Raw genomic sequence first — 26468 nt, forward strand, 5'->3', positions numbered from 1 at the left:
GCAGTGCTGGCACAGCTTCAGTGCTGTCTCTCCAACATTCCCTCCTCACTAGTAGGCTAGGTTTGGGCAAGACCCTGGGAGGAGACCTAGCCGGGGCAGCTGACCCAAACTAACCAAAGGGACATTATATACCATATGAGGTTTGCCTAGCAATAAAAGCTAAGTAAAAGGGGAAAGGGGGGCAAGGAGGAAGGCATTTCTTAAAATGTTTATCTTCTGGAGGAAGATAGATTAAAATTGTTTAATTGCTTTTTGCATACATTTCTAAAAAAAACATCAAATTGAAGATTCATGAATATGTGTTACAAGGGATTGATTCTAACTTTTCAAAAGGAGAATCATAAAAAATCTGTTGAAAGAAAACGTGGTCAGCTTCTCTGTTAGGCTGCCCCTTGGTAACCATGGAAACTGCAGACTTGCCCAGGACATAAAAGAGAACTATATTGCATTGGACACATTTATTTGTTTAGATTTGAAGTTTTACAGCAGTGAAAGTCGTATAACACTGCACAGTGGCTCTCTGTCAGGACCGTGACCTCCACACTGCAGCAATACTCCTTGGAAATAAGGAACTCTGTAAATCTCTGGTGATCTGGTACAACAACTGCTGTTACTGTTGTTGGGTCTGTGTTCCTGGGAAGCAGAAAATCATTACAGATCAACAAATCAGACTTCTAAGGAAATATTGGAAGATGATGTGGTATCACCTCTCTCTCTTCCAGCCTTGGCAGTGAAGAGAGATACAGTGAATGCAGGAGCTGTCCCAGCAGCATCCTGTCCCCCCCAGAGATGCACAAAAGAAGTAGACCTCAAGAACTCATCCCCTCTTTATCAAAATGGTATGTCTCATTCAAGAATTATTAGCTCATAAAGACAGCCCACATCCTCACTGTCTGGAAACACAGTCACATCTATGCTGTAGGTACTATTATGATACACAATGATTCTACTTTGCTTCAGGGTAAAGATGATAGAAAGTGCAGAGTAGTGAACAACTGGCCAGCTGAAATTCAACGCACTAAGAAAGCTGTTCCTAAAAAAGGAAAGAAAAGTTAAAAATTAATTTTAATACAGTTTTGTCTGTGACTTGTTCAGTGATGAGGCAGCTGCACAAATTTTTTTTTCAAATACCCTCATAGCAAAAAGGGATACTATTTTAATTACCAATTTTGTCCAATGTCATTTGGAAAAAATACTTAAAAGAAGGTCCATTAAGAATTTTGGATCAAGTGTTATTTATATAGGTAGACCCCACTATTAGATTGTTAGCTAATTGCTAACATTCACCCCAAAATCCTGAATGTATTGGGGATTATTGAAATTGAGGGTTAAATTTATTATTTCTTCTTAATTTAACTTAAACAATTTTTGAACATGCTTTGGGGAGAATAATATTTGTTCCCTGGGGAATAAATAGGACTGACTGCTGCTGTGCAGGTTTTTAATCAAATATGTGTCCTATGCATTACAGATCAAACCAAAGCTTTTCTGAATTGGACATACTGCTGAGTTTACTTTCAAGGATTGTCTACTGCTTTAGGCAACATGTGACCAGATGAACTGTGTAGACAACTGAATTTTCAGCTCCGTGGCCAAACAAAACAACAACAATAGACAAAATGCCCAAATAAACAAACAAACAAAAACATAACAAAGAAACCCAAATAAGAAAAAAAATAGTTTAGGAACCGAAGTAAAACTCTTTAGCCTAAAATTCTTGTCTTTAAAGACAATTTCTAAGTCAGGTTGATTTCAAAACTATAAACTTCATACAAAACAAAATAGAATAGCTAAGATTTTTAAAGTCTCTATTTTACCTCTTTATTTACCTGAAAATATTAAAAAAACTACTATTTGAATCATGAGCAGTTTTGGGTATGCTTTGTATATTTGTACAGAATTGTTAGTTGTGTACTTCATAACATGTTTTGCTGAGATCTTTTGAGGACTTGGTAATATCACAAAAATCTTTACACAGAGCACAAGGCTGTAAGATATTAGTTCCAAAGTGGCAGATTTGTTTCCTTGGTATGATTCTACACTGAAAGGTTGTTTGGTGATTTCCATGTGTTTTGTTTTCTTTTTTTTTTTCATTAAAAACCACAAGCATTAATCTGGAAAATAAAATGCTATCCTTTTTCATTAGCAAAGTTACTTTTCTTCCTTTTAAAGGCCAGCTTTTCAGAATACACTGTCTGAAAGGGGTACAGGGAACACCTTTCCACATAGTTTTGTGGCTTCATTTTCCATTTCAACCATTTACATAGGTTTTCATCTTTTTCATATTTTAAGTGAAAAGATATTTCCTAGCATTAATTATAAAACACATATATAAACAGAGAATATTGGTGCCGGCAACTTATTTATGCTTTGAAGAGTTTTGACCTAATCTTTAAAATCTCATTCCACCAATTCTTTCTTGGCTTAAATGTGAGTTTGGCTTGAATATCAATTTGGGCAAAGGTCCAAGGAGGAGGAAAGAAAGAGTGAACTTTCTGCTATTATGGACTGTAAGAGAGACAATTAATAAAATTCTCTGGAAAGTTGCCAATACTGTGAGAGATGTATCTATTAATCTTGAATAACTTTGAAAGAAAACAAAATAAATGCAAAATAAATAACAAGATTGTTAAAGAGCAAATTCAAACAGAATCTCAATGTGAAAAATAAATTAAAACCATATTTAAATTTCAGATATGACAAATAAATGGAATCTTTCATCACACTGTACAAATTAAATTCTTTTGTTATTTAGGGTCTTTCAGGGAATTTGAGAAAAATAATAAATAACGTGTTCTAAAAAGCTAAGACAAAAGAGAAATATTTTGTGAAGATCGTAGAAAGTAATTAAATGCCAACTCCCTTGGTAATTAGCAATATGAAAACTCTGTAAACATGCTCTTAGGATTATGGGATTATTATAATTTACTAGCTCAATGCATTCCTTTGTCTTTACATGCAGGAAAAGTATTTGACAAGGTTGAGTGGTCAGTTTCTAATCAAGTAAATATTTTTAAAATATTTCAAGGATACAGAAGTGCAAAATGAGTTTTAAAAAGCAGTGGCCTTGACAAGTTTAGAAAGAAATTTACATTCAAAGAGAAAGTAAAATATTTCAGAATTTCACAGCTGTTTTGAGAGTTATATTTCATTCCATTTCCCATATCTGCTGCTGTCCTCCAAAGTAATCATAGCAAAAATAAAGCATTCTGTTACAAAATTCTGGATGTCTACAAGGGCCATTTACATTGTGAATACTATTTCTTTGAGGATATACATTACATAAAGTAATTTAAACTGGGATATGTGAACTGAAACCATATTAAAACTACCAAACATATGGACTGTACTTGTCAGAGGACAGGAACATAGCTATAACAGAGCTGCTAGAGAGCTGAACATCAGTAAACCCCACCATTGCAGGCAATCAAGTCTTTGTTGGGATGAGCTGTAGGATAAGAACTGTGATGATTCTGACCTTCACTCAGAGTGTAACTTGTTGAATTATTGGTATTTGGGGAAAGTGGGAAAAATCCTGATTGAATAATCAATCATGTTCTCATCAGGCATTAGGAAGCAAAGAAACATTGAATTAAATTCTCTGCTGCTTCTCATGAGAGGGAGTGCACAGGATGCATAGCTTGGGGGGCAAGGGGGTGTTTAAGGAAAGGGATGTTTAAGGAAACCCTCTAGTGCAGATTAAGTGAATTACGTGGTAACACAATGCTGCACGCATGAACACGATGCTGCCCAGATGTTGAAAGGACTTCCACCTACCCTGTTGGCAAACATAATACAAGGATAGGATTGTGTAAAGGGTTGGATTAGAAAACAGTATCTGGCCTATTTATTCTAACTATGGACTTTACTCCTCTTTATTTTTTAGTTTTTCAAGGAAATTTATGATAGTAAGAATTTAGTATAGTTTTGTTTTAAGAGCTTCATTAAGTTCCCTTATAACAGAATATTGGAAGAGAAAAAGAATAGTAAGTCCTAAGTTATTATTATTATGTATTTATTGTTCACTTATTTAAATTTGCAGAGCTTGTTACAGATTAAAACAATTTATTTTCACTAAACTGGAAGCTGAAGTAGTGTGTGATTCCTCTGAGATTTGGGATTGTTATTGGTTTGTATATGTCATTCTCTCTGTGAGTGAATGAGAGTATCACACTGTGTTGCTCATAAATATGCCATTGTGATATACAGTAGACTTTAAATCTCTGAACGCAGCAACACATCCGAGACTTTTTCTTAATCATGAACTAAAATTAAACTTGTTCAGCTCATCTCTTAGCATAATAGAGGCATCCTTCCCTCTAATTGCAGCAAAGGTTTCAAAGCATCTCCCTTGCTTAAAAGACTTTATTAGGCTTTTCAAGGTGTATTAAATAGAATAAGGGTTATGTCAAGTGATTTTTCACTCTCAGCAAGCCAGCATGGGAGGAACAGTAGATTTATTCAGTGTATTTTTCCAGTCAATGTATTTACAGCCAACACATTTGCTTGAGATAAAGCTAAGCAAATTCCTAAAAGCTTTTTTTTTTTTAGATGATTTACAGCAGAGACCTCCTGCATAATTTCATATTTTCTCTCTTCATTTCTATGTCTCCAACTCTTCTTATCATTGAAAAATCATCCCCAGGTGGGTGGAACTGGTTCCTCTGAGAACATCTCTGGGTTTTTTGTGTCACTTTAGAGGACACAGGTGCTATGTTTGGGGCAGCAAATTAAACTGCATTGGGCTTGCATTTGCCTTTTGTGTCTTATTCCAGCACAGCCATGTTGCCAGGACAGTAGGTATGTGTTTTTCTCTTTATATGAAGAGTGGTTGGGTGAGTTTTTTTCTACTGCCACAGCTGACCATTTCTGCACAGCTGTGCATCTTCAGAAATGCCAACTGATGCAAGATAGTATGAAAGTCTGTGATTGCACAGTGTAGTGGCTTGAGTACACAATGAGGTCAAATGCCATCCTAGGCTCTGATGGTCGGGGCTATAGGTGAACTTGGGTAATGCCAATAATGCTGGAAAAACAGTGATGATGACTCAGATATGTTGGCTGTAAAAGGCAAAGAATGGGGAGTAACGAGCAGAGAAGTACATGTGTTGCTCCACCTACTACCCTGGTCTAAGGCTTTACTATTTTTCTCTCAATACTAAATGAGAGTATTTGATTGTTAGTAACTTCCAAAAAAACAACAGAGAAAATAGCTATTACCTTGTAACTAACCTTGTTACTCCACTATTTTCTGCTTTTTGCTGTTAACTTTCATTACTATTCCAAGTTACACTATATAACAGGTTTCTATTGTATCTCTTTTCAGTGAGGCTTTTGTACACTGCAAAATTATCATTGCAGTGGTAGACCCATTAAATACTTTCAGAGTGGATTTTGCCTCCATGGACAAGTTTGCAGAGAAAGTACTGGCTCAAGTTGAACATCAAAAGAGTTGTGGAGGAGAAATTAGATTATCTACAGAGTACATCTACCAGCATTGTTTCAATTTTTTGGGGGTGAGGGAGTCTCCCTGAATGGGGGCAACAGGGCAGGTTGAGATGCATCTGTAGGCAGTCCAGTCATCCCTCTTTGCCTGTATATCTTTTTCTTTAGCATGGGAGAGGTTCAGGACGGACACAAGGAGAAGCTTCTTTCCCATGAAGACAATTTCACCTAGACACAGGTTTCCTAGAGAAGTTGTGCAGTCTACGCCTTCAGGGCATTTTCCAGACCTGTCTCTTCCAACCTAGATTGTCCTGTGATCCTGCAGAAAGAGAGGAAGTGTTTTTTGCCTGTCAGAATGCTGGAGGAGCTTTAAGTCAAGATTATTCTCCTTGTATGCATGGATACACAGGTAATATAAACACTATTCCTCAAAGAATTGCTTTATAGTGTAAACACTGATTCAACTTACAGTAAAAATCAAATACTGGATATATTTATGGTAAACTAGTAACACAGCTAAGATTACTCAAAGAAACAGCTTTTCCAGTATTTTCCTTTCACAGTACAATAGGCTGGTATTACCATGTAATTTCACAGTAAATCTAAGTAATAGTCTTGCTAGCTGGCAGCTGAAGGTCCTGAAAATTTCAGGCTTTGGGTGATGTGTATATTTCTATATTCACAGCTGTAATGCTGTAAAGTTCACATTTACACTGAGATAAATGAACAGCCAAAGTTGCCAGCTTTTGTGCAGCAGAAAGCTGAGGGTGACTGTAGTGCAATACGAAAGACCCATTAGGTGATGTGGTCTTGTCTTGGTATAGCACTGCTACTCACATCAGTAGACCAGGTGGCTAAAAAAGAATAGAAAGATGGTATGGCCTTGAGACAAGTCCTTCTTCACAATTTTCTCAAAGGATTCCAAGTCCAGAGCACTCATATGACCAGAAAAAGTCACCTCTGTCCATACTCCTAAACCTTAAGGATAAGAACATACTTAGATATTCTGCTGGATCAGGACTGAATTACCTGTAACACGTTCAATCTGATCCTACTGGAATCTGAATGAATCTTGTCCTCATCACTTCAAAATTTGTCCTTATCAGCCCATTGTGTGTCTCTACCAACATGGCAATACCAGGAAATAAAGCACATTATGCTCAATAAACTGAAAACCAGGAAGGAAGTTCTTCTTCATCACAGACCTTGAAATGTCAGGCCCAGTAAAGCTCACAAGAGCAATATATTTTAATTGCGTGAACACTTTATGTTCTGTTTCACATGAACCATACAAAATCTTTCTGAAATCTAGCTTAATTCCAATGTGTTCTTCATCAGGTTTTCTTTTTGTCTGGAAACGTTGCAATAACATGGGCTGAAAAGACTGGACGTTGCAGCCTCACAAGGCGTGTGGAGAATAGCGGCACCACTTTGTTACAAGAGAAGCGTTACCCATTATCCTGCATATAATCCTACTGAAACACTTTGGAAACTTTGATTATGAGAAGATTGCATTTCGGACGTGTTCCTCCAACTCTCTTCTGGGAAAATGAAATGATCAGTGGAGTTTTTTCATCTTATATTTGCTCAAGGCAAGACGTAAAGAGAAGAAAAAAGTATTTGCATACATGTATGTATCTGATAAGAATTAAACCTCTATTAATAATTGCTCCTGCACATTGCATTTCCAAACCAAAGATTAAACCCCTTACAGTTTAATTTATATCTAGTGTAGTCTCATGTTACCTATTTGCATACCAGTCACAGTACCACAAATCCTGATTTTGTGAGCTGTGAATGTCCTATAAGAGTCCTATTGAAGTCTATGGTAATTTCGAACCCTCAGCATAATAGAAGATCAGGCTGCATAGAGGGTGCATTATAATGTAACTCTATACTTACTTCTTTGTTGTTCTGCTAATAGAAAGATTTCTTTTCTTCATTTCTTACCGGTTATTTACTGGATCCAGTTTTGTCTCTCTAGATTGTGAGCAAAATTCTTTGCTGATGCAGATGGGTACCTCTGCTTTCATTGATGTTGTGCTTGTCTGCACCAGCAAATCACTGACCCCAACCTCAAGAATAACAGTAATTCCATCATATGAATAGGCTGTATTGTTTTCCCCCCAAATATGTGAATAAGGAACTGAGAAACACCTGCATTATTTCTATGACTTGTGGCACACTGTTTCTGTTCCTGCTGAAGTGGTTGCTGTGGTGTTACATAAAAGAGGTTGCTAAAAGGAGCAAGCAGGCAGGGTGAAACGATGACCGAGTTATGGGGCAGGCCACCAAGGGCAGCCAGGTACAGACTTGGCACAGGAAAACTCCAAACCGGATGATAGTGGCACGCTGAAAAGAAGTAGATGTGAACTGAAAGACTGGAGTTTCCTTAGAGCCCTAGCAAATGCTGTTGGGCCACTTTTACCCCAGGAGATCATGTTGTGGACAGGCACAGACTCCATTCTGCCAGGTACAGCTACATTAATGGCAAAAATAAGAAGAAATTAACATTTGTTTCTGTGCAGCTTGTTTGCTCTCTTAAGAGTTCAACATGTAAGACACCTTGTAACCACAAGACAAACAAAAATATTATCTTGGGAGCTTGTGAGGAGGTACCTGGTCATACAGGGTGAGACCCAGTTGTCCTTCATCAGTCTCTCAACATAGCAACACAAGGAGACAGTTCTCTTTCATTTATTTTGGCCATACCAAGTGAAATTCAACTAGTCAGAAAGACCTCAGAAACTCAGAAAAGGACAGAGAATAGTAACAGTTGTCTAATAACAGCAAAATGACTCCTCTGTAGCACAATTAATTGTTTTGCTCCCAGTATTTCTCCTGAAAGTGCTTACAAACCCATGCTATTCAATGTCCTGCTTTCATTTTTAAATACTGGGATTATAGCTTGTGGTAAACTACTTGGTATAATACCTGATATCTCTACTTCTTGCTAACATCTAAAAGATAACATTTGTCTAATAATGTGTTAATACATTTGAAGAATCCGTTTTTAAAAAATAAAATTCATATTTCAAGTTTTACATAACCTTTCTTTTCTTGGAAATTTAAGAGATGAATTAAAGTACTTTCAATTCACTATTGCTGTAAAGTGGTTGACTTGATAATGTCAGATAGTATTTAAATCCTCTTCTATGTTCAGTCAGTGTCAGTCTTATTTTAAGCAGCCCAATGTCATCCTTTGCTTTTTCTGGAATAATTATGGAGATTGTAAATGCAAAAAATGTCCTTGATAAAACACCATTATTACTGCCTCTTTGTTCATTGAACAAAAAATTATTTCTCTTTGGTCTGTCAGTTTTCAAGTTTCTAATAATCATTCAATGTGATCGCATCTTTGCTGATCCTCAATGATTCTGGTTCAGTCATGGTCTCTGCACTCTCAGAATGTGATTTAAACCAGGCTAGAGAAATTCCAGACTAACCAATTGGTTTTCATGGACCCTTTCTATTACAATCCAACAATAGCAAGACTGGATGAGATAGCTGTATATAAGGTTGATCACACTAAAGTCTCCTAACCCAGAGTAGGTCCCCTTGTCTTTGGACAGAGAGATTAATTAAAGGACCTTTTCAAGTAGTCTTTCAGGCTTTTCCCAGTGGCCTGAGGAGTTCAAAATGGTGGGTTCTCATAATAAATTATTCACTTTTTCCCCCAGTATAATATCATCACAACCACTTACAGACTAAGTTTTACTTAGGATACCTTAAAATGCTCTTAGAAAACAAATGGGTTTCTGGAATTTTGCCAGGGTTTGTATTGAATCTTCCCTTGAGGTTTCCTTGGTTAGCCCATTTATCAACAACAGTGAAAACATCAAGTGGTAAGTTGATAATTACTGGTAGTGGAAGCATAGAGGAGGAAACAAGGATGATCAAAGTTATGAAGAAGCTTCTATAGAGGAAACATTACAGACAAAGACTCTGCAGCTTGGAAAAAGGTCAGCCAAGGAAAAATACAGTATAGTTCTATAAAATCATAAGTGTCAAAGATGAGATAAATATAGAAAAAATATTTGTTGTTCTTTTGAAGAAAAATGAAATGAAATCAGAAGATGAATATTTCAAGATAGATAGAAATGCTTGCTCACACAGCAATGGCAAAGCTGTGAAACCCCTCTGTTCAAGAGAGAGTGGAACACAACTTGCAGAGGTTTACACTGAGTAAAAAAAAAAAGTAAGACAAATGCACAGCAGAAGAAGTTACACAGGATATTAAATAAAAACAACAATAAAATATGTCAAACCTTTGGCTCAGGAAATCTCCAATCCATTACTTTTGGATGTGAGAAGAATATGTACAAGAGATATCACTATTTGTTTTTCCTCTTTTTTTCTCTTTCCTAGGCATTCACCATTAGTCATTGCCAGGGACAAGAAACTGGGCTAGAGGAATATTTAGTCTTACTCAGCAGAGCTTCTTTTTGTGTTACTCTTTTACAAGTTTCAAATTGATTTAGCAAGTTTGCTATTTCTAGAATTTTCTTCTTATTTCTTAGAGGAATGATGTATAGAATTTTCTTCATAAAAAGCTACAAAAGTAACATATTGTAAATAACCCTTACCAGTTGGTTTTGTATATAAAATAAGAGATAGTTCCCAAGTAGTTTTAAGCTTTAGAGTCAATAACTCGCAAATTTAATTTCCTTTTTCAGAAAATGTTTTTTATGCCTAAGGGTTTTTCTAATGGTTTCTGTCATCACATGCTGTTTCCCTCTAGTATTAGTGACTTCTCAATATACTGTTTTGCATCAGTATTCTTGTGAACAGCTTAGACATTTTATCTTTTGTCCTGGTTTTAACTTTTCTTCAACTCTGTTTATCAGCTGACTGTCAAAGACTGTTTTATGACATGCTTTAGAAGATCTTTCTCTTCTTTCTTTTCTCTTATGATTCATTTGAAAGCAATGTCCTCCAGTTTTGTATGTGAATCTTAATCCTGGAGAAGATTGAGTTTCTTAAACATGTGATCTCACTTCCACTGCAATGTGATCCAACCATGCTAAAACAGCAGGAACTTTACCACTTCATTAATGAATTCAGTTAGTTTGGCATAAATGTGTAGTGTGAATAAGTTACACAGTCTTATTCCTCTAGGAGAAACAACTGATTCAACTGTGAAAATAAAAAGGCTAAATATGTCATTATCTATATATTTTTATTTCCCATCTTCTTATAATAAAATAATATACAACAGAAGACCTTCTACAGATATAATTTTCTTTTGCAGAGTATTGCAACAATTCAAGGAAACACACAATGTAAGAGTTTCTTTTTAATTTGCAATGTACTTCGTTGTTACTAATAACTGAAAAATGTCCCTATTAATGCAACCAATTATATCTTCTTTTTCTTAAACATATATTTGCTTTCAAAAATATAAATTTGTCAGTGTTTCTTGTTATTTTTTCTAAAGCAATAAATGTCTACTAAAAAAGGCTGTCTTTCACACCGCTAGAAAAATTGTAAAATAATTTAAGTAAGGGTATTTTAGTGTTTCCAGTGTTTCCTTCCCTTTAATAGTGCTAATTAGAAGCTGTTCATTTAAAAGAAAGAGATACATTCAATAATTTATCAAAAAACCTGGAAAGCCTTTGGATATTTGATAGGGTTTGACCTGATTGGCAAAGGATTTGCTTGATTTTTGGTAGGTTTTGTTTTTTGGTTTTTGTTTGCTTGTGCATGTGTGTGCATATGGATCTATGGAATATACCTGAATATAGCTTGGCTTTAAACTTGGAATACTGATTCTTCAGCTGCTCACTTCCCAACTCCTTCATCTCTGCAGCCACTTCAGGTTAGAAAAAAAAATAAATCTAAAGAATCTCTAAATGGCTAAAGATTACTGAACTATATCTTTTAGCCAATATGCCTGGATGTGTGAACTATCCCTTTTGCAGTATAGAAGAGGTACCTTTCCCACCTATGATGTTACCTGTGTTACGGACAAATTACCTCCAAGTTGTGCTGGGCCCTTTATCCTCTGTCTTTGCTTACCAGAGGGCACTCTGGTTCTTTATTTCTAGCCTATATTTCCTCTGTTTTAACACACACAGACTTGTTTAAACAAGCTGCAAGCTTGTATGAAGTCACAATTAGTATGCAATCAGTAGAGTTTGTCTGTCACTCAAAACCTCCAAGATTTTGGGCAGAGCAAATACACACTACTAAATCAAAATTCCTACAGGTTTCTTCACAGCTTGACTCTAATTTTGATTCAAGTGTTTGACATGTGACATGGCATTGATCTCACTCTGTCTAGACACTGGGTGTTTAACATAAGTGGGCTGTCTCAGTCCTCTTCATAGGAGATATCTCCTCAGGATGATCCATCCAGGCTGGGTTACTGTATTGGGTCCGACTGAGCTGGAGTTCATTTCCCCACAGGACCCCTCACAGTGCTGTGCTTTGCATTGGTAGCTGGAAGGGTGTTGATAACACACCGGTGTTTTGGCTACTGCTGAGCACAGCATCAGCACTGTAACATTCCTCAATCGAGGGCAAGATCCTGGGAGGGGACCCAAGTAGGCCAGCTGATCCAAACTAATCAAAGGGATATTCCATACAATGTGATGTCAGTTCAGATATAAAAACTAAGGAAAGGAGCAGGAAGGCAGGCATTCATTAATTCCAATGGCTGTTTGCTGAGAAACTGTTATGTGTGCTTCTCGGAAGTGGCCAACCATTGCTGCTCATGGGAAGTAAAGACTAAACTGTGTTATCTTTCACTCTGCTTCACCTTATCCCAACTCACAGGCTGTTTTCCACCTTACCCTCTCCCCTGTCTGGCTGCAAAGGGGAGTGATAGAGTGGTTGAGTGGGCACCTGGCATCCAGCCAAGGTCAACCCACCACAGTCACATATTATCTTAAAAGAGTGTGAAGTTCTTCTGTCATTTCACCATCCTTTGAAACAGAGAAACACTTGAGAAAACTACAAGTGACAAAACAAGGCTTTATATCATCCCATATTAGTGACCCTGATCAGAAGACTATTGCACGTGGAGAAGTTAGAGACACACACAGCAGTTAATCTTTGCACCCACATACAGCATGGCTTTCAGCCCTGTGCTGAGCTGCCAAATCCCTGGGCTGCGGAATGAACTCAACCAGCTTACGGTGACAGAGTGTCCTGCAGACAACTCCCACCTCCTACCTGCAATTATACCACCTGCTTGACCTTGCCTTGATCTAAAAGTTAGCAAGAAGTTCTCAGCTGAACAGCGTTTAGCTGTAGAAAAGATACAGTTGTTTACTTTTAAGAAAATCCTGCAAATAGCTTGAATGACAGGGAGAGAAAATCTCTGCTGTGGGCAGGGTCTGTGTGGTGTGCCACACAGGGGTTAGAGTGCTCTTAGATGCTACATCATCTGGGGTCCCCGGGTGGGTCCCCATCTAAAGTGATATAGATTATCTATTACGTTCACTTCTTATGATGCTAGCTCTAATAAATAACAGCATTGTGAATCACGCCTTACAGAACCTTAGTGCCCTTCTTAATAGTATCAAAAGAGACCAGTACCTCCTGGTGCGAAACACCTGTGGTAGGCAATACTAATACAAGAAGGCAATAGCTGCTTCTACTGCAGTGTAAAGATCACTAATACTATTTTTCATATACTGTTGTTGTGTATGTAGACCAAAGCTGTTAGGATTTTGGCACTTACACTTCTATTCTTCCTTCTAATAGAGAATTCTAAGCAAATGTAACAAGATTAGGTCCGTGGTTGAAGAGAGTTGTGTACATGCATGTGCGGATGTGTGATAGTTTCAGTCTAGGTCTTCCTGGAGACTAGCTTGTAACCAGGGAAGTACCCTATGTTCCCAGTATTCCATGCTATCCTTTACGTAAACAGAGGTATAAATAAGAAAGGAAGAGGAGCCTTCACTCTCTTCTCTTCCGGTGAGGTTCGGGAACAGTAGGTCCCTTCATTGGTCTTGCTCATCTGGAGTTGAGGCCTGTAGCGACTGCTGTTGTCTGCCACGCAGGAGGTAGAGAGTGCTGACCGGGTCTGGCTATCCTGCTTTTCTCAAGGGAAGTGGTGAGATTTCATTTTGCTAGTTCTTTATTTTGCTAGTTCCTGGGTTTTTCAATTGTGAAGATCTGTTTTGTTTTGTCCCTTTTTGTCCCTTTTTCCCTTTTCCCTTCCCCTTTTCCATTTTTTGGGACCCGTTTGGGGTTTCTGTGTTTATATGTACATAGTATCTTAATTTTATAGATCTGTGATATGTATGTAAAATATATATATATTTTTGATATAACTTTTGCTATTCCGTTTTTTTTTTCTTTTCTTCTGGGAGGTTTTCACTGTAGTCTGTGGGGTTTGGCGGGAAACCAACTACAACTGGCTACAGGATGCTAGCTTTTAATTACCTAAGTATAAATATAGCATCCAAAAGTTCTTAAAACTTGAAAAAGACTTTTGATTTTTGTTTTCTTTTACTTGTCTATCGCAATCAGACAAATGACATTGACTAATATTTCCAAACCCATTATGTGGCCAAGAAAATATATCAGAAACTTTAGCCTAAATATACTTTGATTCAGGAAGGAATTTTTGGTTTGAAATAGAAAGACACTTCCATAAGCTCAAGGCCACCCTATGGTAGATGGGTTCAGGAAATTATTCAACTATGAAAAATTATTGCACAGATTGACCAAAGGCATTTACCAAAATTGGCCACATGGGATTTTTTTGAACCACTGAAAATACACTCTTGCATTTAAACACAGTGAACAGAACACTGATATGGTGGGAAACAGATAACCTAATTTCCTAGTAGTGAATCCTTTACATCGTAATTTAAGAGCTCTGAGTTCTAGACTAACAGAAGAGATTGGTCTGCTAGTCCCTCAGTTCGATCCTTTATAATCTAGTATGAACTAAATTTAGCAGGGTTTGTCCTCAGGGCCAGCTATTTCTCCAGAAAGAAATCTGAAATGGCTAGGTTAGTACTGTTGAAATTATTGAAAAATTTAACTCTTGCCAAACTGAAGAGGGAAGTAATTAGTTTTGTATTTCTAAAACATCATGTTAGATAGTGCAGAATAAAATCAGACTAAGTCTCAATAGTGCTGAATACTGCAGTAAGATGATCATGTTATCTATTACCTAGGTTTTTCCTAGACACATTAGTATCCAAGTATGTGTAATGACTGCAGGTGTCCAGCCACCATGACAGCAAAAGGCAATGTTCCTGTACACTTAGGCACCTCTGAGCGGCATGTTTTTTTAGGCGATCACGTTAAGTTTAGAAAGCTGCCTGGAACAGGTGTTGGCCGTAGAAAGACAGAGGGTTTTACTCCAGCGTGCCTTTGAAGTGAGTTTTGGCTTTGAACCAAGCTCATAACACCTCAATCTGGAAACATCTGTGGTAACTGCTAACCAAGCTGAGTTGCTCAGTTTTACTACAGTAATTGAAAATGAGTATGAAATTAATAAAGATATGCTAGCACTAATACGAAATGTGGACCTGACCTCTCTTCATCTGTGTTAGGATTTTTTTCCTGTAATTTAAATTTGCTTTACCTGCAGTCCCTCAAGAATTTTCAGGTGAGACTGAAGTCAGGAAAGCAAAACTGTCAAAAGCAAAACTCAGTAGGAGAGAGGATTGGGCTTTGAAGCCTTCTGATGTTATACTGACACAGTTGAAAGACACCCTTTCAACTTTTAAAATAAAAATTTCAATACATTTCCAAATTTTATCTAATACTTTTTTGAAGATTTGACGGCCTTTTTTAGTAAAGGGAAAAAGAATTTTTTAGATATATTAAGACAGACTTTTCTGTAGCTGAGCTTTATTGTTCTTTCAATGTAGTTGAGTCTTGCAAAATGTCAACATTTCAACTTCTTGTTCAATTTAATTAGAGAAAAAATTTCCAAAACCTCAGATCTCACAGAAGGGAAAGATCAACCTGCTAGACTCAAGTCTAGTTTTGAAGATCTTTTGCATAGATTTACTTTGAACAAATTTGAACAACCTGTTCCGGAACTCCTAGTCCTGTTACTTTGGAAATAAATGTTAGAAACATTAGAAAAACCAGGTCACTGGTGGCAGTAAGAACTTGATTAGACACAGAAGGTAGGATTTACCTAAGCAAGAAATAGACACTTCTGAGGCATGGGACACTTCATCCTTAAATAGATACTTAAAATAGGTCAGATAAAGGCTACCCTAAAAGTGCCTGTTTCTTTTAGCTGACTATAAAAAAGGTGACTAGATTGACTCCAGGCAGCTACTCTTTAGACATGGAGATTAGATGAATGCCACCCAGAGAGACTAAAGAGAATTAAAATAGCTAGTATCATCTACTTTGTTACCAAGTGTCATCTGAAGTGTCTGAAATTTTATTATTGTCCATTCAAGACAAGAAGCGTGGGAGATGGGATAAAAATGCAACTGTTCACTAGTAGAATGGTCAGAGAAGTTTGAGAAACATACAGGGCGATGGAACCAGAGATATTGTCTGATTTGTGGGTAACATTTTAATAAATGGAGAAACAATGGTGATGCTTAAATTTGATAAAATCATAGAATCACATAGAGAAGGCTTTAGGGTGACCTAATTGAAGCCTTCTAGTACCTGAAGGGAGCCTACAAGAAAGATGGAGAAGGGCATTTAGAAGGGCATGTAGTGACAGGACATGGGTGAATGGCTTCACACTGAGAGTAGGTTTAGATTAGGTGTTCGGAAGAAATTCTTTACTGTGAGGGTGGTGAGGCACTGGCACAGGTTGCCCAGAGAAGCTGTGGATGCCCCATTGGTGGAAGCATTCAAGGCCAGGTTGGATGGAGCTCTGAGCAACCTGGTCCAGTGAAAGGTGTCCCTGCCCACAGCAGGGAAGTTGGAACTAAATGATCTTTAAAGTCCCTTTCAATCCAAGTTATTCTATGATTCTATGATTCTATGATCATCTAGTCCAACCCCCTGCTATGGGCAGGGACATCTTCAACTAGAACAGGTTGCTCAAATGTCTGTCCAACCTGACCTTGAACACTTCACACAATGGACATCCAGAACCTCTTTTTCAGCAGTTTTGATTTTAAAATGATGTTGCTCCTTTCCAAAGCAGATAGAGGAGAGGCAGAGAGAGGTGACACCACCTTTATAAGCTTTTATGGAGCAGTGGTGTGATTTGGCATTTCTCTTGAAAATACTTAGAACAAGGTTCACATAAGAAAATGTCCAGATGTATTTAGCCAGTCATTTAGATAGTTGCCACACATTTGTTTGAATTCTTTCTCTTGCTAAACAGTAACTGCCCATTTTTTAAAAAAAGGGTTCTATTGCTCCATTTCATCTTCAGAGAATTTATTGTGCAGTTACTCTTTTGCATCTGCAGTTCAACACTCTCAGTGTAGATGATTTTGTCCATGGACAGTAACCTAGACACTGAAGCAACAATTGTTTTACTTGCAATGCAGTGCATTGAGCATAATTAGAGTGCTTGAAACATATCTAAAAATAATTTGTAGGACAACAGGGTCTAATCAGGTTGGATGCAGAAGTCTGGCAAGTAGCACTAACTACTGTCAATTGTAGCACTGAAAGACTTCTAAATGAAAAAGAAATGTAATTTAAATGGCAACATCAGGATGATAAAACTAGTTTATATGACTGAAGGAAAACAAGAACTAATTAAAAATATTGTGGACTGTGCAGAAAGTCCTTCTATAACTTAATATAAAAGTTAATTTTCACAGTTGCTGTGGCTGTTGATGTGTTTTGGCTTTTTGAAACAATACTGATTAGTCCGTGTAAATTTCTGTGGTTAGATAAAAATTACTGTTCTTTGTGGTCCTTTGGTTTCCCAGCATGATGTGTTTTGTAGGACTAATCCTTTCCGCAGTCTGTCACATAATTAGTGTTGATGCGCATCTGTGTTGACATTTTGAGAAACTGGTGTGTAATTTTATCTGGAAACATTTATTGGGACAAACAAGTTATACAGTGATTGTTTACTTGTCTTTTTTTGTTGATTTCCCATTTGCAAAATAGTAAATTAGCCCTAAGAAGATGCCTTTTTCCCTCCAAACAGAGATTTCCAACATACTTTGAGAAAACACTCTCCTAAGAGCAAGAACAGGTGGCTGCTTGGGGCAGCCAGCTTCTAGGGGCAACAAAATTGCACAGGTACTGTTTTCGCAAGCTGGCAAGGTTGACTGGGCATTCAGTGACAGACTGGTTGGGCTGGGCAGTTTGCCTAGAGCAGCAGACTCCTCTGGAGCTTACTCTGACTTGACCAGACAAATAAGAACTAATGCTCATTGAACATATGGCTGTACTGCTTAATGTGTAGGACCTCCTCTGGTAAGACGTAATTTTGAGCAGCTGTGTAGTCATGGATTTAGTAAGTGGCTGATTTCTTTCTTAGACAAGAAAAATGAGTTGGTACTGAGTAAATAAATTATCCCAATTAAGCTTTATTTTTAGTATAGCTTTGGGTAAACATGGGTATTAAGGCCAAATTTCAAGTATAGACTCAAGACTATACAGGACTGTTCAGCAGGGTACAGCAAGAAAAGAACCTTGCCTCTGTGGAGTAAACAAAGGGCCACCCCATAGTTTCTTCTGCTACATGATAAGTGTGGGATCCTGATAGTTGCCCAGGTCCTGTCATTTGTCAAGTCAACTTATGAAATTAGTGTAGGAATCTCCCTCTGTACCCAAGGATTTCTGGCTCATAGTCTTTATGATTATGAAGAAAAATTCATCGACCCCACTCTTTCTTCATGACTCTCCTTGGAGGGTTTGATGAGCTGTTTATGTCATAAATTATTGTGACCTAAGACACTGGGGAACTTTTAACAATGCAAAAACTACTATATCATTAATTTACTTACTCACCAGATAGGGTATATTGCTCACAAATAGATTAAATTATCAGGGTTGGGTTTGGATTTTTTTTTTGGTTGGCTGTTTTTTTGTTTTGGTTTTTGGTTTGTTTGTTTTTTTTTTTCTGATGGAAGATAAGACAGAACTCAGCATTGCTCTGTACAACAGGTATATCCTCCAGGGAAAGAAGAGTGAAAATTCATGACAAGACTGAATTTGCAATTAACTGGATGATTGGTTCCCACAAAGAATGGAGATAAAAGAGGAATATCAGGCCAATTACCTGGTGTTGAGGTAACAGCACTGTGTTATCTGAAATACGGTGTTTGTTAAGCATAGCCTTAGTGGCAGCTGGAAAGGTCTGCAACCTCTGACTGTTAGGCAAAGCTAAACTGATAATTTAACAGCACTGAAATGAGCAGGACTGTCAACAATATTTACACAGCTTGGCTGCTGAGGTAGACAAGATAAAACAGAAGGAAATTTTGATACTAAGAAATTAAGACCACAAGTGACAAAACCAGAGGAATGAACTGCTTCAGTATAGCGTTAAGAAAGAAGAGGAATGTGAAAAAGAAGTCAGAAGTGGAATTTTCCCTGCTGGTATTAGAAGTTACTGAGCTTGAAAAGATCTGGAGAGACAGGATTTCTTTGAATGCAAACAAGATAGAAATGCCTTAGTGATGATGTTTTCAATAACACCTCCTTGGATTTAAATATAGAACATTTACAGAAGCAAGAGAACTACAGTACCTTATACAGCACATGGGCTGAACACTTTGCCAGATAAAAATACTCAGCGTCATTAAATTATCCATAATGAGTTCACAAGAGTAAATGTTCTGATTGTAAACTGAATGTTAGGAGTAAAAGTATGGTGGATATGAGAAGATGTGAAACCTTAGTATCACAGTTCTTCAGAAAACCATCAACCAGAGAAGGTCAGGAAGCCTCATACAAATAGCTTTGTATGAAACCACCACTGTCCAAGAAACAGCTTCTCTGCTTTTCTACTGCTGAAAAAGAAATTCTGCGAAGTGGTGTCAATCATATGAAAATGCTCTGTGCAAGAATCATCACTTTGAAGCCCTGTCACAGGACAGAAAAGGAAATCCTAACTCCTAAAAACACCTTATCATTAAAGGGAAGGAGAATATAATACTGAAATTCTCAAAAGCCGTATATTTCACATTTGTAACTACTAACTTCTCTTTTCACTGCATCTTTAACAAAACACTCTAAAGGTTTAATAACATATATTAGGTAGGTATTAAGAAAGAGAAGAATTTTTTTGAGACTTCAAATATAGTTTAAAAGTGTGATGATATAGAGAGGAAGGCACACACCGTATCTGTGGCTCTCATTTATTCTCATTTACTCTCATTTATTATTTAGCACAACCTATTAAATATATAGTTATAGAAATTGCCTAACTGATGCCAATGCATGTTAATTAAAAATCAAAGCAACAAGAACTTCCCCCTTTTCTTTCCAGTAATATTATGGAACTAAGAAAAAAAAATCTTTTAAAAGGGCTTTCAATGAAGAAATGTCATTAGCTACAAAACCTCTGCTAGTAAGGCAGAACTTGTTTTAGAAAAATGTCTATCATAAAAAAGTGCTTTTATTAGACTTCAGATAGATTCTGGAATTTCATAGTTATTCTCACAGGAAATTTTCAGATAACTTCAAGGTGAACTTTTGTATCTTGGACCATAGCTTCAAAAAACCATAAAGTGAGTGACTGTGTGTTTTATTTCCACAAAGTTAGACAGCTGGGAATTGAATGTTATATTTTGTTGGGTCTTGAGTAGATGTCTAGGGATCTGTAAACAGGGTAAAATAAACCACTACTGAGGTACTATAAATTAGGAACCAAGACTGTTGACAGTTCAAGTACTTTTAATGTGCTTTTAACAGAAGGACTGTTTAACTAATGAGGTACAATGTCAATAGTCTATTTTATAGTACTAATATATAATGTTCACATATTTGTTAAATGATATTAACAGAGGGACTGTTTAACTAATGAGGCACAATGTCAATAGTGTATTTTAAAGTATTAATATATAACGCTCTCATATTTGTTAAAATATCCAATGAACATTCTCTTGCTATTTAATTAGGCATTTAGCTGGGTTACAGTAAACAGGCTATTTAATCTCACTGTTTATATTTAATAAAATAGCTACATTCTTGTAAACAGTTGCCATCAACATTAAAATAATACAATTACCATCTCGTAAATACCATGTTAGGTGCCTCATAAAAGTACAAATGGATAAGGTCACAGCCCTGTGCTTCTATAAATTTTCTTCCTTTTTTAGTGACTTAAAGGCAAATGACTTTAGTCACTTTTAGTGACTTTGTGGCCATTTGGTCTGGAGCAGGAGGCACCTGCCCAGCGCTCTGTGTGAGAAAGGTCAGTGTCCTCTAAAAACAATGACTCATTGCCTGACCAGCATCTAAACACAAATCTGCTGGTCGAAAGATTCCTGGCTGGAGCAGCTGTCTCCCGAAGCAGAGAAACCTTCTATAGTTCACTGTCCCACCATGCTCTACTGTGGCTCCAGCCCCTTGGTGCTGTGTTTGCCAGTGGCTCCCTGTGAGTGCAGGTGCCCCATGGGATTGGGGAACACTGCAGTCGCCCTTCGCAACCTGTCTGAGGGAGCTGGGAGGGCTCACTATGGTTCTCCACTTCCCACTTTTGTCACAGTTTTGGGAAATTATGTGCATTTTCTGAATAAATTCCAATGATTAGATTGTCTTTCAGCATACAACTCCTGATCTCTTCTTCAGACATTCCAGATTAGATTGAAAAAGACGGTGTTGTGGTTTAACCCCATGTGGCAACCAAGGGCCACACAGCCACTCACTTACTAATCCTTGGGTGGGATGGGGGAGAGAATTGGAAGGATAAAAGGGAGAAAATTCAATGCTAATGTAGAATCAATGTTTCTTAAATTATTTGGAAGCATAGTTGCAAAGTGGAATTGAAAAATGAAACATACAGTTGCAAAATTAAATACTACCTATCAAAATGTGGTAGGCCGCAACAAAAAAGATGAAAAAAAATTTACTTCTTCAATTTAGCATGGAAAATACTGGAGAAAGAATGCAGCAAAGATTTGATTACTTCTTTACCTAGCCTTTTCTCCTCACCTGCTGACTTCTTTGTCATTTCCCCTACTTACTTTCTTTTGATTAATTTAAAAGAAAATAATTTTTACTGCAGATAATTTTATTTAACTTTTTATTGAAGTCAGTATTTTAAAACAATGTGAAGATTACCTCTGGATATTTCATAAAATTTAACATGTAAAAAGTCTGGACATATATAGCCTAGAAATTGCCTAGAAGATTAATTTTGAATGTCAAAGTTTCTTTTGGTTTGGTCCATGACCATATTGTATTTGTTTCTATAAAGAACAAATTTATACTTTGTGCCCAACTGAAAAGCTTTTATTTTGATTTACAGTAGCAGACACTGAATGTTTTGCAAACGAGACACACAAACAATTGATTGGAGATTTTGGGACTTTTATTAGAAAACAGTATCATTTTATCAAATGTAATTTTTTGGGGGAAGTTATTTGCAAAAAACAAGATGTTTTACCAAATATATGATTTGCTATCAATTATTCACCTGGTGTTAACTCTTAGAAAAAAAGCAAGTACAGGCTTTTGCCTTGTTTGTACATTATGTTCTCTCTGCAAGGTCAAGCACTGCCAGAGCTCAGATGAAACTTTCAGAACAAGTAATATGATCAATATGAGAACTAAGGATGCCTGATTCCCTGCAGATTTCTTTTGAGGTTGGTTGACTTTGATGTCTAAGCAGGCAAGATCTATGAATGAAGCTTTTCACTTCTTGACAATATTAATAATGGCTTACTCTATGTGGATCCTCTGATGTCTAATCAAGGTTAAACCTCCTCTTTCATCAGTGGAGGCCCTGAACAGGCTGCCTCAACTGCCTTTTTTTTTTTTTGCTTGGCACTCGTAAAAAGCAAATTGTGTTAGGAACCAGAAAACTTGTACCAGTTTGGATCACTGGCCAGTGTTTTTTGGGGAGGTAAGTTATTTGGGAGACAAGGCGGACAAGTAGAGCTAGAATAGGATCACATAAGTTTTCCCTGCTAAACAAAGTAAAAACCACAGCCCTTAGGAAATGGTACTGAAGCTGAGGCCCCCCTCTCAATCTTAGTTTAATCTAAGGCTTCTTGCTGTTACAAGGAGGGAAAATGTCCCTGCGTTTCTCATGGCAGACAAACTGAAGCACTGACCTCTGATGACTTGCTCTGCTCATGTAAGAGGAACTGTTATGAGTTTCTCATTCAAAACAGAGAGGTCTCTGCCCATGATTAACCTGTGTGGTTTTCTGCACAGAGACACTGGTGTCCAGTAATGACTTCAGCTATTTTTGTAGCAGATGACTGAGTCTTTCTCAGCAGGATGTAGGTAGAGTCACTAAAAGAAAGATTTGAAAACACAATTACAGAAACATTCTCAATGTCAACCCATATTTCCAAAGGTAGAGGCATCCTTGCAGAGTCATAAAATGAACAAACACAGAGTCAGTGTTAATACAGCTTATGAAAACTCAGGTTACTGCTAGCAGGTGATGAGACTATCCTTATCAGGCATGAACAGGAGCTAAGAAACTGCTCCTGTTTATGACAGCCCTTATCGACATACTGAACAGATCAAGCTCTGGCGTCCTTTTGATTTTTGCTGAAAAATTTTTGAACTGCTTACTTAAAATCATGGGTTTTTTCAACTTCAGACAGGTGAAGTCTTTATAAAAATACATCAATATTTCAGTGATAAAAACAAACTTTCTTTTGTGTCGCAAAATTTAACTGAGAGGTTAAAAGAAGCTGTTTCTTTAGTTTTATTTCATTTTCACGGTCTTGACAATTTGTCATTTCTCTCTTACTTCCCAGCTTGACCAACCTTCATAGGGAGCAAAAGGAGCTGCTGGAGGCTTGGCTTTGTTTTGGTTTGCAGAGTAGAACCATGAGATCCTGGTGTCATCCAAAGTAAGCTGAAAACAATTAGCATCTTTCCACTGACTGCAGGGAGCACTAGATCAAGCTTTAAATTCTTGTGGCCAAGGGCTATGATACTATATTAAGATCTGATAGTCCAGGTTGCAAAAGATCATAAATCCTTTTTAAGGTTACTGAAAATTAGGGTTTCTGCATATGTAGAATCCAGTCTTGGTGTAAGTTACCGTTTCAACTGTTCAAGTGGAAACAGATCCTGTGCTTCAGAAGCTGAAATAGATATCGACTTACACTGTTTTTTGTATTCCAGAGAGTGTAAAGGGAACAAGGACATTAATTTGTATCAGTGATGCCAGGAGTGAGACAAACACAAGACACAAGAATGTCTAAATTCTTCCTGCTAATTGGAAAATTAGATAACACATACATTCATATATCTAACAATACCAAGTGATTGTTCACTGTTTATCAAATGAGTCAGTTTTAAACAAATGAACTAGCTAAGTGGAAAACGAGACAAAAGTGCCTGCAAGTTGGTTTTCTTGTATTTTTCAAAAAAGTTTCCCCGACTTGTTAGCAGAGGGAAAAAGACAGTACACAGACTCACAATTTTGCTGTAGTCAGCAACATCTAAAAGAAGAAAGCAGTTTGGCTAAAAAATAGAGCTTGTTATATTTATACAGCAGCATGTGGGGCAGTGTATTTTATTTGACTTTCAATTGCAGCTGTTGCAATTGGTGTCTGTGAATCCTATAGGCAGGTATAAAAATAATATTTGACTTTAGTTTGCAGGTTGCTCATGCACTGAGGAAAATCCACCAGAGGAAAATTCACTTCTTCTGTTTTAAACTGTAATAACTCACCTGCACATTTTCAACAGAGAAAGTCTTTATAAGGTACCTGCTAGCTTTAATGGAATCACACACTATTTTTAAATAGCATATCACTCCTGGGCACAAGCAGCAATGATCATGAATTACATATAGGCTAGAAAAAATGACACTGTCATTGGTGAGAAAAGTATGATATACATTTTTAGGATTATATGCTCTTCCTGCTCAGACTGAAGAATTTGAGTCTTTACTTGTTCTCTTATAAAGAAAAGAAAGAGATACTCTAAGTACAGATTTCTCCTTTCTTCCTCACAGAAAAAATAAAAGCAGAAGGCATTTTTTATGTGTGAGTTTCAGTGTGTTGACATCATAAACATCTTTCAGCATAACACACATTTATAAATATAATTTTTGAGATCCCACAGAATCCCAGCAAACATGAACCACCTTTTAAGCTTCCCACACAAAAATCTTTTAAAATGAGCCTGTGGGAAGTGCTAGCCAAATGTTTAGGTCCTAAAAGATGCAAAAGAACCAACCTTAGGAGTATTTCAGAATACTCAGCTGAGTATCTCAGTGCTATAGTAGAGTGAATGAAATGCCATAACAAGTTCATAAGAAAAAATAGGTTATTTAAAAATTCACAGTGCTACTAATAAACTAGCAATAGATGAAAGTATTGTATATGGATTTAAGGAATAATGTCATCCATACTGTTGTATGTCCCTTACTCTACCTGAACAATAAACCGTCTAAGGCAAGGGTGTGCAAGCAAATTGAGAGGTATATTTTGGTGTATTGAGCATGAGAAGTGAATATATCTTGCAAAATTAAAGATTTTTCTTGTTGCAAATATATAATATATAATAGATATAATGTTTAAAGAAATATTTTTAATTCTAAAAGAATGTAACCAATGTCAAAGACTAAATTAGCAGAAGCACCTCTCAAAACTAAAATCCTCCAAACTAAAAAAATTAGATATTTTACTTCTTACATAATACTTCCTCATAGATAAAGATAGGCAGGAAACTTCCATAGAAATATTTTAACATGCAATAGAGTAACCCTTAATACTTGTTCGTAGTGTAAGAAGTCATTAGCTATACCCAGAGCCATCCATATTTGGCAAAAACTTAAAAATAAACGGTAGAGGAGATAAGAAATCTTCCACCTGGAAGACTCAGAAATTCATTATGCAATTTTTCAAACCAACAACCTTTAAAGTCCAATACTTGTTTCCTTCAGGTCTTGATAGCTAGCAGAAGCAGTATCTGCATTCTCATAGAAGAGAAAAGAATATTATTCAGTTCACCAGACCTATTTGAAATTTAAAGATATACTACTAACAGTGTATTGAAATAACTGAGACCTGATTCTGATATAAATCAGTATCATTAGGAGTTGCCTTTATTTACACTGGCTTCTTTTTTTTTAAACTAAATGATGACATTTACTCTAGTAGTGTTATTCATCATTCACAACAAAGTAGCTTAGAGCAGAAATACACCTTCCTGAGATTCCCCATTTTAGTCACCTTTCTTTGTCAACTTAATTTCTAAAAATGTAGTAAGTAGAAAATAAAGTCTTCCATTCGGTGCTTTGGTTTGACCAAAGGGAAAAACAATTGCTTCTTTCTGCTCATTTCTTTTGCAGGTGAAATGAACCTTTGGTCAGCTAAAGCAGTATTTTTTGGCTTACAGTAGTGACTCACAGTGTCTCTGTTAGCTGAAAAACAGAGGCAACCTGTGTGATAACCCTGAGATTAGCTCAGTTGGTTACAGCATGGTGCTAATAACACCAAGGTTGTGGGTTTAATCCCCATATGGGCCTTTGCATAAGAGTTGGACTTGATGATTCTTGTGGGTCCCTTCCAACTGAGAATATTCTGTGAAAAGTGAACAGCTGTAGAAATAGTCTGTGAAATGGAGGAGTCTTAAGAAAACAATATTACTCAGAAATGGTTTAAGTTTTGATTCGTTACAGAGCTGCTCATTTTTGTTACTGCTTTTCAGATCTTTATGTTAAGTGTAGCTGCCTAGTCTTAAAGCAAGAGTGAAACATTTCCACTCTGTTCCTGGATAGCTGCGCAGCCCGCAAAAAATTGTAAGAAAATGGGGAACAAATGAAAGGGACTCTTGCTGGATGTAAAATGTGTTCAACTTTGTTACCTGAGAGACATTTCTATTAAAGGAAACATAAAAGAAGTGTAGAAAAGTTTCTTACTGCAATAGTACGAGGAAATTCACATCAACTACCTTTGCTGGAATGAATCTGCCATAGGTGATCACAGACACCAGCACTTGGGTCATAGAATCATAGA

General features: G+C 36.9%; 1 long non-coding RNA gene across 1 annotated transcript; it reads right to left on the reverse strand.

Annotated features, from left to right (window-relative positions):
• Positions 1-471: 471 nt before the first annotated feature.
• LOC127467248 (uncharacterized) lies at positions 472-26451 on the reverse strand. Its single transcript, XR_007903025.1, has 3 exons — positions 26372-26451; positions 6283-6423; positions 472-633 (listed from the first exon to the last, which is right to left on the reverse strand). It is a non-coding gene; the product is annotated as an uncharacterized LOC127467248 (long non-coding RNA).
• Positions 26452-26468: the final 17 nt, after the last annotated feature.

Source organism: Manacus candei, unplaced genomic scaffold (genome assembly GCF_025592945.1).
Source record: "Manacus candei isolate 608988 ecotype Guabito, Panama unplaced genomic scaffold, ASM2559294v1 h1tg000014l, whole genome shotgun sequence".
Taxonomy (NCBI): Eukaryota; Metazoa; Chordata; class Aves; order Passeriformes; family Pipridae; genus Manacus; species Manacus candei.